Source organism: Oncorhynchus clarkii, chromosome 28 (assembly GCF_045791955.1).
Source record: "Oncorhynchus clarkii lewisi isolate Uvic-CL-2024 chromosome 28, UVic_Ocla_1.0, whole genome shotgun sequence".
Classification (NCBI taxonomy): domain Eukaryota; kingdom Metazoa; phylum Chordata; class Actinopteri; order Salmoniformes; family Salmonidae; genus Oncorhynchus; species Oncorhynchus clarkii.
Window position 1 is genome coordinate 22,567,903 of NC_092174.1, and position 13,985 is coordinate 22,581,887.

Consider the following 13,985-nt stretch of genomic DNA (forward strand, 5'->3'; position numbering starts at 1 on the left):
AAGGAGAAGACTGATCAGAGATGCAGCCAAGAGGCCCATGATCACTCTGGATGAACTGCAGAGATCTACAGCTGAGGTGGGAGACTCTGTCCATAGGACAACAATCAGTCGTATATTGCACAAATCTGGCCTTTATGGAAGAGTGGCAAGAAGAAAGCCATTTCTTAAAGATATCCATAAAAAGTGTAGTTTAAAGTTTTCCACAAGCCTCCTGGGAGACACACCAAACATGTGGAAGAAGGTGCTCTAGTGAGATGAAACCAAAATTGAACTTTTTGGCAACAATGCAAAACGTTATGTTTGGCGTAAAAGCAACACAGCTCATCACCCTGAACACACCATACCCACTGTCAAACATGGTGGTGGCAGCATCATGGTTTGGGCCTTCTTTTCTTCAGCAGGGACAGGGAAGATGGTTAAAATTGATGGGAAGATGGATGGAGCCAAATACAGGACCAATCTGGAAGAACCTGATGGAGTCTGCAAAAGACCTGAGACTGGGACGGAGATTTGTCTTCCAACAAGACGATGATCCAAATCATAAAGCAAAATCTAAAATGGAATGGTTAAAAAATAAACATATCCAGGTGTTAGAATGGCAAAGTCAAAGTCCAGAACCTGATTCCAATCGAGAATCTGTGGAAAGAACTGAAAACTGCTGTTCACAAATGCTCTCCATCCAACCTCACTGAGCTCGAGCTGTTTTGCAAGGAGGAATGGGAAAAAATGTCAGTCTCTCGATGTGCAAAACTGATAGAGACATACCCCAAGCGACTTACAGCTGTAATCGCAGCAAAAGGTGGCGCTACAAAGTATTAACTTAAGGGGGCTGAATAATTTTGCACGCCCAATTTTTCAGTTTTTGATTTGTTAAAAAAGTTTGAAATATCCAATAAATGTCGTTCCACTTCATGATTGTGTCTCACTTGTTGTTGGTTCTTCACAAAAAAATACAGTTTTATATCTTTATGTTTGAAGCCTGAAATGTGGCAAAAGGTCGCAAAGTTCAAGGGGGGCGAATACTTTCGCAAGGCACTGTATTTCTCAACTTTCCTAATATTAAGCACATTGCTTATCTTTACAACAGGAGTATAGCCTACCTTGCTGGAATGCAAATGAATCATGGGAAAAGCATCCTCCATTGGCTATTTAAGTGCATAGGTGTATTTTTCCCGCTACCCCTGTTTTGAGACAAGTTCATGATAATGGTCCATTCTAAATCAAAACAAATTTCACAAATATTTGACTTAGTATATGTAAAGACAAGATTAAATTTAGAATAGTCTGATGGGTGACAATATTAGCCTATCACTTATATATTATTATTAATATATGTTATATATTATCAATTGTAAATGATGCCCAGCATAAGAAACAACCTTTTTCCCCGACTTTTTCTAATCATAGTCGCACACCTCATGTAGCCTAGCCCATAGGCCTATATGTTTTGATACGGTGTGTATCACAACTAAAGTTGCCAAATAACATCTTAAAATTAAGCACATTAATCTGCTTTACCAGGGGTTTAGAGCCTAACTGGCATACATACGCAGCGTGTGAGTTTCAAGTTTGGGGAAGATAAATGCCCCATAAAAAAGCATTAAATGCATAATCACATTTGCGGTCACTTTTGATAATGGTGTTTTCCCGCTAACAGAACATGCCATGTGCGCATTGCTGCACTTAGAACGTGAATAAAAAGCCTAATAGTTTATCAACATTTTAAATTCTGATCTGTTGAGTCAGCCACATTGTGTAAAACATATATTTTTTTATGCTTGTGGTTGTATTCATTTGGGATCTAGTGCATCCCACAACTGTCCCAGACTACATTTGAAACATTTATTTCTTGCACAGAATAGAATAGGTTGACCTTTGTACTATAGGCTGTCATTGTAAATAAGAATTTGTTCTTAACTGACTTGCCTCGTTAAATAAAGGTTCAATTGAAAAATAAAAAATAAATACTACAGGTGACAGTAGATTGACATAGGCTAGTGCTTTTGTTGTTCCTTAGGCCTACTCATCTTGTTGGACAGTGGACAGTTCTTCCAATATCTTCAATATGCACCTCGGAATTGGATAAGTACGTGCGCAGTTGCGTCCCCGATGTGTCTGTCTTCACTTGTAGACTGTGAGAAAAACCTGAGTGTTTCGGAGTGCACTGCATGGATTTTTTTTAGGGTTCATTACAGCCACAAAGGGGATGAAATTTGAGGCATTATCATGTGCTTGTCAAATTGTGAATGAGAGATTAATGATGTGTGTACAGCCTGCGCAAAAAAACTAAGCAGAGCTCATGCCTTTCAAGCGCATTTTTTCAAATCATCATTAGAGTCGCACCATGCAGGCTTAAAATGTATAAAAATCAAAACATATAGCCCAATGTTTGTAGAACAACTAAAGTTAAGACCTATTTCTTTGTTAACCGCTCAACACAGAAGAGCGCACTTATTTATAGTTTATTGAGCTTTGTTCAATTGTATTCTTCATACTATAAAAAAATGCCACGGAATTCCAAGCAAATCTTGTATGCTAAATGAACTAGTGTAGCGCACAGCCATTTGGCATAGCCACCCCAGGACCTAACATAAAGACAACTCAGAGTATGCTGTTCTGTTCTGAAATAGACTACATTGTCTTCATATCATGCTTGTTTAGACCTGTCTAAAATAAATAATGGATTTATTGTGAAGTTGTAGGCTATATTACATGGATTTGTTAGACTTTTTAAAATGTAGATGTTCCAAAGGTCTGCATCAGTGTGGGGAAGCCAGAAGATGCTAAATGTGTTTATGTTAATTAACGGTAAATTACCGTGAGACCGACAGTTATTTGCTTGACAATCACCGGCTGACGAAACTTCGTGACCACCACAGCCCTAGAGATGAACGAACAAGGCAATGGTTAAGATTCACTGTAGCCTACCTCAGTACATTAAAATAACACGTTGAAACCAACCAATGGCTGCTAAATAATTAAACATTAAGTTGGATAATCATTCTGTACTCTGAATTTGAATTTGATACATACAATATCGATCCAAATGCAGCCTATATACTGTACATTACCAAGAAGATTTTTGTTAAATCCATAATACAAAAAAAAAAAAAATCTATCTTCCATTTTGGACAACAAGCCATCTCATGACATTACAACACAAACCAATTTACTAGACCATCTAGCATGACCTTCAGGTGACACGACACTCATTCTCTCACTCTGCTGCCTTTAAAGCCTTGCATTTCATGGCAGAGGGAGGGCTGTACTTTAAGGCGTCAGCATGCTACAGTTCGGCTAGCGGCTAGCCAAACCGAATTAGTGCTCTCATACTGCCTTAATAGACCTTCGCTGAAAAAAACTGGGAAAAAATCAGCAATAGTACTGTTTGTCCATTTTGTGACACCGTAGTTAGTATCCACATCCTCAAAATAGTCACATCCTCAAAATAATTAATCTATAATAACTCAATAAATCGGTCATTCATTTTGACGTTTTTGTCGAGGGTGTTTGGTGCAGTATTTCTAAATGACTAAATGTGTATGAAAACGAGTCGTCTCTCGTTGAATGACAATAAAGACTTTACTGAAGAATCCCTACTTACCAACTTCAGCTTACCTTAAGAAACATGTTTGTGTGCCCGAACAACCGAAAAAACCCTTACCGAAGTCCAAAACAAACAAAAACTTCACAAAATGTCATCATAATATATGCACAAACTCTTCCAAACTGTTTCAGCTGGGAAGCAAAAGGACGTCTTTAGGGTGTTGAAGAGTAGTGGGGGCCTCCCTGCAGACAGCCTCAGCCTTAGCCTCAGCGGGCCTGATGAGTCCCATAGGAGCAATTAGAGGTGAAGAAAGGAGAATGTCAGCCCTGGGCTGCTTCCGTGTGAGGAGGGAGAGAGAGAAGGCGGTCGACAGGTACAAGACCTGCTACAACAACAGGGCAGAGCAGCCTCATAAAGGCACCTAATGCCTGCCTGTGTCACAGACACATACACGCTGTCTTCAGACTTCTAATGAATAAGGCATGGAGGTGGAACTATCACCTGTTGACTTTAACTTTGGAACAGTTTTAGTATGGTTCCATGTACTGTATTACAAAAATGTATGTGTTTGGTATATTAAAGCAGCAGAGGCTGATATAAAATAATAAACTCAACATTTTGCATTTATAAGAACACTACAAGTACCCCAGTGCATGTTTTTTCTGTATCTATACTACAGTTTTCAACTCTCTCCCCAAAAAGGGCAAGTCTGGAAGGTAAATTGCGTTTAAGTGGTGAATGTTAGGAGGGGGCCTGCTATCAGGTTGCCACCACCCAGAGTGATAGGCAGCCAAACAGTTCACTGTCATTCCCCAGGGACCAATGGGCCGTCAATACCTATTGATCTGTCTGTTTAGGAGGGGGGGAGGGGGAATTCAAGATGCCCTAGTATCTATCACCTTGCTTGGCTCTGTTTGCAACACTCTTTGACTTGTATGCTCTAGGTGATAAAGATCTAATTTCAAGTAACATCTGTTCTTTCTTTGTTTTGTACCATTGAAAACAAAACAATGTGTGAAATCAACTGATGAATGATAATTTGACATATCTTATTCAATCTGTACGATCTTACAAAACAATGACTTGAAAACATGCATACTACATTTGCATTGACCAGTCTGATTTGAGCTTGTACAACCATTATAGTGCCAATTCTTTGAGTAGAAAAGACTGTCACACAACATGAATGGTAATCCCTCTCCTCTCCTCTCCTCTCCTCTCCTCTCCTCTCCTCTCCTCTCCTCTCCTCTCCTCTCCTCTCCTCTCCTCTCCTCTCCCTTCAATTACAAGGGTCCCAGTCCCCCCCTCCACTCCAGCTATAATCTCCCCAGCAACATTTGTGCACTAATCTTAACAGGAAGAGATAATAGATGTTGAGTCCCCTGAATGGGACTGACATGTGCACCAACACAATTACTGTCAGGGAGCGTCGCTGGCGCGCTCATACCAGATGGGACCTCTTAATTACGTAACCGGAAGAGGGGCATAATGTGATTTGGAGGCAATGTACGTTACGTTGTGCCACATCCGATTCAGTATCTATCTGTCCTGTATTGCCCTGTTTCCAGAATTGTCTTCAAATGGCTGGACGCATGTCAGTTCCATACCTACAGAAGCTCTTCTGACGTGATTGCATTTTAAGTATAAATAAATTCCGCAAACTTGAAAGATGTCAGCGAACAGTTTTCCAGATTAATACGTGTGTGTGTGTTTGTGCTGTTTAGAACCCCCAAAGCTGTTTTGGATCCTCAATGATCCATGCCTGGTTCATTGCTTTAGGTGTTGGATACTAAAGAAGATGACAACCCATTAAACTGTGTGGGTCTTTCATTTATGGCGTCTTCGTCAATGGGGCTGCCTGTGTAAGCCAGTGTCTCATAGCGTGTTTGTATTGTGGGTGGTTGATTGGGATTCCTCCTTGGAGGAGGAGAAAGCGTGAGAACGGCAGCTTTATGGTCTGCTTGTGCAAAGACCTAGCAGGAGTGTTCAGGTCAGAGCTTTCTCTCCACCATTGTGTCCAAGCACTGGAATGTGGCTGGCTCACTATTACAATGCAAATGTGCCAGCGTCTGATGGAGCTACTCTTTATGTGTGAGAGAGAGAGAGAGAGAGAGAGAGAAGACAATTAGTCATTAGCCTACATCCCACATATGACAGCGGCTGTAGGGCAGAATTGATTGTATTTCTCTCCCTTTTTAGCCATAATGCAGTTCAGGATCTGACCAGCTCGTCTAGTCATTAGTCTATACCTGGCCTTGTTCTATGGTCTTCTTGCACCTCAGATAATTAACCATAAAGGAATCATGACACTGATTCATCCGTGAACAGCACACTTCTCCAGCGAAGGTGAGCATTTGCCCACTGACGTCGGTTGATGCAGAACTGCAGACAGGCCAAGACCCTGGTGAGGATGACAGGCACGTTGATTATCTTCCCAGTTTGTACATAAATTATTCGGTTGTGCAAACCCACAGTTTCATCAGCTGTCCGGGTGACTGGTCTCAGCCGATCCCTCAGGTGAAGAAGCCAGATGTGGAGGTCCTGGGCTGGAGTGGTTAGGCTGGTTGGACATACTGCCAAATTCTCCAAAATGACATTGGAGGCGGCATATGGTAGACAAATGAATATGCAATTCTCTGGAAACAGCTCTGGTGGACATTCCTGCGGTCAGCATGCCAATTGCACGCTCCCTCAAAACTTGAGACATTTGTGGCATTGTGTTGTGTTTCAGAACTGCACATTTTTCAGTTGTCTTTTATTGTCCCCAGCACAAGGTGCACCAGTGTACTGATCATGCTGTTAAGTCAGCTTCTTGATATGCCACACCTGTCAGGTGGATGGATTATCTTGGCAAAGGAGAAATGCTCACTAACAGGGATGTAAACACATTTGTGCACAATCCCATAGAGAAATGAGCTTTTTATGCATATGGAAAGTTTCTGGGATATTTTATTTCAGCCCATGAAACATAGCACCAACCACTTTACATGTTGCGTTTCTATTTTTGTTCAGTATAACATAATTATAATTATAATGGCCAAATACACTGTCCATTTTCAACTGACTCCTACTGTCCTCTCCTACTGTCCTCATTTCATATTTCACGTCTAAAATGTGAAATACTCCCTGTTCCATGTTCCCACACATTAAACACCCACACGTCAGAGGGAGCAGCATTCAGCCAAATCACCTTGGCAGAGAGCAGTGCAGTGGGAGGAGAGCAGGGTCAAGCACTGGATGACCCTCAGAGGTCAATATGTGTCATCATGTTCAAGATGTGGAAGAAGCACTGGTGATCTTGAGTTACGCCACAGGCTTGGTCAATAAACTGCTTGATGTTAATAGTATGGAGATCCTAATATCATCAAATGGTCAATAGGAGAGCAACCTTTGAGCATGACATCATTAGATACTGAAAACAAATAGGCCTACTAGTAATGCGTCAGCTTACAAAATACAGCTGAATGATACAAGGGTAAAACCATATACAGCACAAAGGAAAACATTAAAAGTTGCCTTTCATATCTACCAACATATTCTCATTATTTTCCACGCTTGTTAATAGAGCGACTGGTGCTATTAGCAATTCTGTTTTAAACTAGCTTTCCTACTGCACATCAATGCCCTCTTTTCAAATCAATTCAATTAAGCTTGACAAAGCTTGAGAATTAAACAAACCAATAAAGCTAGTATTTATAATGGAAAGAAGAGAATGTGTGTGGGTGTCACACCAGGGTGTGTGTTAGCCTCTGGGTGGGGGGAGAGAGCTCTCTCTTTTTCACACCCCAAACTCGCATTTACAGCCAATCCTCCAATGATACAAGATAAAGCCTGATAAATAACAAATAACACTTGTACTAGAGGTTGCAACTTTCTCAATCAACAACAACAAATCGATGGGTCTGTTTTCATAGCTGCTAGGACATCATCAGAATAATACTTCAATTCCCTTGCCTTCACTGATCTTTGCAGACTATTACATTTTGAGGTGTTAAATGTACAGTAGTTTGTACAGTAATTTTCCAGCCCATTAACCTAAGGTCTCATTTAAACTAGAGATATCAGTTTTTTTTGCATTGGATGCGTCTCAATCCACCACATATGCCTATGTACTGCAACACTTCCGCTTCTGCGGGGAAAGGTGAAAAATCTACAGAGGTGTTTGTCAGACCATGAGATGCCCCGAAAATCGGTCTTCTCACAGAATCGTCTGTAGCGTCCCGAGCGGTTTGGCCTACACACTACTATGACCCGTCTTTGGAACGATGAGACTCTCACGAACACGTACATGTCGGTTGTTTTGCCTCACAAGACTCGTTTGAAGGTCCCCCCGGTACCAGTTGAAAAAATGTATGGAAGTATATATGGAGACTGTTTAGATGCCAAAAAATAAGGGGCTAAATACAAATATACAAAGAAATACTAATGTTTCCTGATCTTTCTTATATCTCTCTGATATAGGACAGACATTTCAGAACAAACTTCATTTTGATTGGGGAGTGGGGGACTATCTGTTATTCAATGCATTTGTATGGGCTAATAGCAGTATGTGAATGTAAATTGTTATTTAGGCAATTTTTCCTTGTTATTCCAGGTATAGTAGCGTTAAAAAACAGAGAGAGATTGAATGACAACATTAGGCCTTGTTATAGACCTGCTGACTGCAAATGAGGCTCCCTCTATAATCTATAATTGCCATGGCTGTCAAACAGTGCAAGACATTTTTTGAAAAGGGGCATAAGTTGTCTTCAAAAGACAATGTAATACTATGCTCCAGACAGGAGAACAGATTGCTTGCCAAAATTAATTGTTAATTTGAGGATATCAATTCTGCAATTCATTGTACTCTGCCTATGCTATTCAATGGCTTAGATATAGTGCATTGTACTCTCAGAAGACCAATATTTGTGGTGTGATCCAAAATGTCAGGAGTTTGATCTATAAAAACACCTGTATAGGTAACTGATGACATACCTGTGCTAGTCAATTCAATCCAACCCCTCGCTAGCTTGACAAACACACGGGACAATGGCCCATTGTCAAATGAGGTGACAGAGCACACAAGCACATTTACATTCAAAACTATTTACAAACTCTAGGTACATTTACATACAGACCCCATATAATTCAATTTGATAATGATCTGTTTGTCAAATGTGAGTGCACTACGATTACGTCATGGTAAAATAAAACTCCTGATGGATGATATGTTATGAATAAAGAATAGGTCTTCTGAGAATACAGTGGATGGTACATACTAGTCACACTCACTCTCAATAACACTTTTAGACATGTTAGATGAATATAGTATAGAAAACATGTTTGAGAGACACATGAGAGTGTAAAACGTCACTATGTGAATCAATATACCCATTTAAGAACATCCCTTCCTGTGTGCATGCTCCATTGTGACCACATGAGGGCACAATTAAAGAAGCTGTTTGAATTTTCCAAATGAGAATCAATCGGAATACCCCATATAGTTGACATAGAAATGAATCATAATTCCCTATAGTGAAGGGTCACATCACTCTTAATCAAGTTTTAAGACAGCAGGATAATCAATCCTCTTCTACTGGAGTAGGCTAATCAGTGGAAAGCAGTTTGTTCCAAAGGTCACAGTGACCTGGTTGGGTAGTGGGAAACTGGGAGTACTGGGAATACTGAAGACACTCCGAATTTTGGGGATATTTACAACATCCATACAACAGACATTTCTAAGATAATATTATCATCATCCACCAACAGTATTTCAGGCTTTTGACATTCAGAGAAATTGTTTTACACCCATTGCCTCTCTTGGTACAGTATGCACTATTATGTACCCAAGAAGGTGTGGAAATAATCAGTTGTGATTTACAACAAATACTTTTCCTTACTCATTAATACCACAAAAACAGGCTAATTGGTCTTTAAAGGGGAATGGAAGCACTTTAGGAAGTAAAGCTAAGCAAAGATATGTATTCCATCCACTAACACTAAACATGTGCACATAACATAGAAACCTCTACATTTTGGGAATTTTGATATTGAACAACTTTTTTTTTAGAGGTATAGGTAGTGCCAACTTGAATTGCCATAGAAAGGGCTGACGCCAACGCGTCATTGACAGGGTTGAGCAAATTGTTAGTTTTGTCTGGGGACTGAAAGCGAATGTTGCCACCGGGAGGCGCCTTGCCTCTACTGGCTCTGAAAGGGTTCTCACAACTTTGTCAGCTTTGCAATTGAGATCAGGACAACAATATTAAGGTAAGAAACTGTATACAGTTCATTTTTATTTTTCCCAATTGATAAAATGAGTCTGTCAGCCAAAAAAAGGCAAGGTACAGTAGCTAGCTAGATCTAGATATTGTCTTGCCTTTTTTATGTTAATGTCAACTTTGACAACTATACGTTTAAAAAATCATATTGTTAATTTGAAGAGCATTTGTCATTGGTATGAGCTAAGAGCTCAAATTAACTGGCTGGTGTCTGATTCTACAGTAGCTAGCTAGCTAGCTAGCTAGCCAGCCACAAGAGGGGGCTCCTGCAGGATTGCTATTTTACCAGTAAAATGTATGATATCCATATCATTATTAGTTAGCTATCTAGGTAACGAGCTACATAGCTAGATATCTCATTAGGTATCTGTTTATCTATGATTCCTAAAAACTAGTAAGCCTGCTGGGTGTTGATTGCAAGAATGAATGTAGCCTAAGCCAGAAGCCTAATCCTTTTGACTAGCTATAGCTATGATTTCTGAAAGCTCAGGCTGGTAGTCCGTTTGGTAACTATCCTAAATCATCCTGGTCTACCTGGTAACTGTCAATGGTGTATTATTGTCATGTACTATTAGGCCTATATACTGTATATTCAGCCTACGTTTAAAAAAAAATACTCTCTCTCTCTGTCTGTAGGACACTGGTGGACTGTGGAGGATGACACTATTGACATGTCACCTGTGCACCAGGAAGTCAGTAGAAGTTGATTACCATTTGATTGATGTGGTGCAATTGTATGTCATATCCTTCGAAAGGACTGTTTCTCAGCTTTCAAAATATTAATAATGTTTTCATATATGGTTTGACACCAGCACATTTTAAAGCAATTGCACACGAGAGGGCGTGCTAAACAACTTTTTTAGCTGTGGTCATAAGCCGAGTACTGTAGATCAGCACAGCCATGCTAAAAAAGTAATTTCACACAACTTTGAGTGTACAATTGCTTTTCTACAACTGGTTACCAATGAAATAAAACATGTTATTTCGATAAATGTATTCATAGGCAACTATTTAATCCCTCAACAAAAATATAGGCCTAGTCCTGACACGTCTTTGGTTGCTAGCCAAGCCGGCTGGCCGTTCATTCTGTCGGTTAGGTTGCCCGAGACACGACGTCTTTTTGTTCTATATCTATGGATGCAACGCAGTCGTTCATTCTAAATGTTTCGCTGCCATGCTGGCTGGCAGTGCTCTTATTCCTTGCTTGCTAGCTAGCCAACTACGGCTAACACAGTCAGGTCAAACAGTGCAGCTAAAATAACAGCAAAGTAGCTGCATTTGCGTTTGTTTAAGCTGTTTTGGATACATTAATGATGTGTGATTGGCATAGAAAATGTGCTCTGTTGTCAGGACACTGTTCAGAGGAGCTAGCCACCTACACAGCTAACACAATCACTTCAAACTGAAGCTGTTAAGACAGCAAACTAGCTGCATTTCATGTTGTTTTACCTGTCCGTTCATTGTATGGATTAGTTTGCCCGAGACGCGACCCAGTTGTGAAGTCTTTTTGTTCTATATCTATGGACGTGACCCAGTTGTTCCTTCTAAATGTTCCGTTGCCATGCTGGCTGGCAACGCTCTTATTCCTTGCTTGCTAGCTAGCCAAATATTTCAAACACAGTTACATCAGATGGAACATAAAAATGATTCTGATTCATGATTTTGACCGGCTGAATAAATATGTCCGTTCCTTCTATTGGTTAGGTTGCCAGAAATGTGGCCCAGTCGTGAAGTCTTTTTATTCTATATCAACGGAAGTCCCAGTCGTTTGTTCTAAATGTTCTATTGCCATGCTGGCTGGCAACACTCTTATCCCTTGCTTGCTAGCTAGCCAACTATGGCTAACACAGTATCGTCAGATGGAACAGAAAACAAGATTCCCATTTTTGCATCATAGGCTTACCTATGCTAAATATGTTTTTTAGTTTGGCGTAGAACGCGTCTCAACCAATCACAATGCTTGTTTTGACCAACCCGCTGTAAAATAATCATTAATGCACGCAGAGTTCATGGTCTTTCAGACAATTTGGGGATTCAGACATTTTTGGGATGCAACAATGGCAAAGTGGTGATTTACAGTTACAGTTAAATGGTGTTCTAAAGCCTAGTGTTTCCATTCTCCTTTAACACAGAATTAATACAATGAAAAGGTTACATTTTCAGTCATTAAAAACGCTATTTGCCCTCCCGAAAAATATGCAGTCAGAGTACAGTATAACTGCTTCAAATACGGTGTCCAAAATAACACTGTTTTATTCTGCAGTAATTTGCAGTGTAACTGCAGTTCAACTGCAGTACACTGCAGTTATTCTGCAATTACTGGGTCCAAAATACCACAGTCGACTGCAGTTTCTACACTTTTACTGCAGTTTCCAAACTGCAATCTTTTTTTATAAAGGTGACAACCACCAGAAATACACGGGTTAAATAGAAGACACTTGTTGCTGTGGAAAATAAACGACAATGCTTTGCCTGTATTTTCTTTTTTGACATAATTACTCATTCACAAACTCCTGGGGCATGCTCTGCACATATGGGCATAGCAAACTGGGAATGGTAAAATACAGGTGACTTGCCTCAGCACTGCACTAACGGGTAGATTTGCATTTAGGGTAGCACCTACATCCACATTAGAGTGCATGTACACTCCACAGCAATAGAGTGCCAGTGTCTGAACAATAAATAAAACAATAGGCCTACACATCAAATATTTCTAATAAGACACAAAAAGTGTACACTGTTGGCTATGAGTGCTTTATCAATAACAATGTCAATATCAACAGCAACCTACAGTAGGCTAATATATCACGAGACCTTCCATGACCATTCAACAAACAACATGGTCCTCATAATCAATTTTTATCTCAAAAACAAGGGTTGTTTACAGGGTAGCCTTGATTCAATCCTCTGACATGTCGCATTGAAACGGTGACACACACCTTAAGCCACACAGTGCCAAACAACACTACCGCTAAAGATTTGACTGCCACTAGACTCTGAAAATAACAAACAGTAAAACTTTAAGCCGGGTCAATTCAATTAAGTTATAATTATAATTTAGGACCTCTAATTGAATCATGACATACTATCCAGGGAACATGAAAATATGCAGCTTTTTACACACACAACCATATTGCAGTCAGCCTAGGCTACCGGTACATGTCAAATCCAGCAATTCGGGAAGTGTATTATTATTTTCTAGAAAACATTGATTATTTCCTTTAAATGAAGTTGTAGGCTGATGAGACCGACTATGACGAATTCATGAGATCGCCCTACATTGAATTATCCAATGAAAGCAACTTTGATGAAGTTATAAGCTATTTATCACAAAATCGAACATCATCCTTCAGCTATAAAAATAAAAGGAACCCTTTAAAGTGCGTGTGTTTTTAAATGCTGTAAAACGACTTTTTCATGAGCGCTATTTGAACATATACAGCTAAATAAAACATCACTTACCAATGTTTGACGTAGCTGAAAGCTCAATCAATGCGCGCCTGTGTGAATCCGTTGCATGCAACTGACTCACTGAACGCGGACTGGTGCCTGCCTTCTCTTGCTCTCTCTTTCTCTCTCTTTAGTTCATGATGAGCATCCCTTGCTCTCTCAGCCTAGAAGTTGAGTCGGACTCTAGCTGCTCCTGATTGGGTGTCAGCCGCTGGTTTACGATTAAAGGGACAGGCTGAGTTGAAAATGACTAATTTATCACCAATATTTATGAGGGGTTTTTCCAAGCGATTTGCAACAGGGGCACATCATTTTTCTCATGAGCCATTCTTACAAGATAATATTGTTCTCCTGCCTTTCAAAGCTAATTAGCATCTTAAAAGAATTGCATATTCAACAAACACTGAAACAATTAAAGCTACAACGATAGTTTGTGACAATGCCTTGACAATGAGAGCATTTCAATAATGAAATTTGTTATTGCCTTGGTTTGGCTACCTAGACACTTTTGTGTCCTTCAAATGTTCCTTATGCAGCCTATAGCCATAGGCCTACAACTGTTACCACTGAGTTTGGACAATTAAATGTCACATAGGCCTATTCCACAATGGACACTATTTTCCACCTGCCCTAAATCAAGCTGTCTTGATCCACATTCACAGAGGTTGTTGGTTGTGAAAACCTGCAGGATGCATTTTGTAATGAGAGAAAAATGTCAGTGTTTCTGA

The 13,985-nt window shown here is 40.0% G+C and overlaps 1 protein-coding gene across 2 annotated transcripts in view; it reads right to left on the reverse strand.

The window, feature by feature from the left end:
• The window catches only part of LOC139386865 (cadherin 6), a 37,339-nt gene extending 23,910 nt beyond the window's left edge, over positions 1-13,429 (reverse strand). Inside the window, exons 1-2 of one of the 2 annotated variants that reach the window (XM_071132723.1) lie at positions 13,270-13,414; positions 2,818-2,881 (exon numbers count right to left, since the gene is read on the reverse strand). The gene's annotated coding sequence lies outside the window, so the exon portion shown is untranslated. Of the gene's footprint in view, positions 1-2,817; positions 2,882-13,269 lie in introns of both variants that reach the window. The other variant, XM_071132722.1, reaches the window with a different exon arrangement.
• Positions 13,430-13,985: the final 556 nt, after the last annotated feature.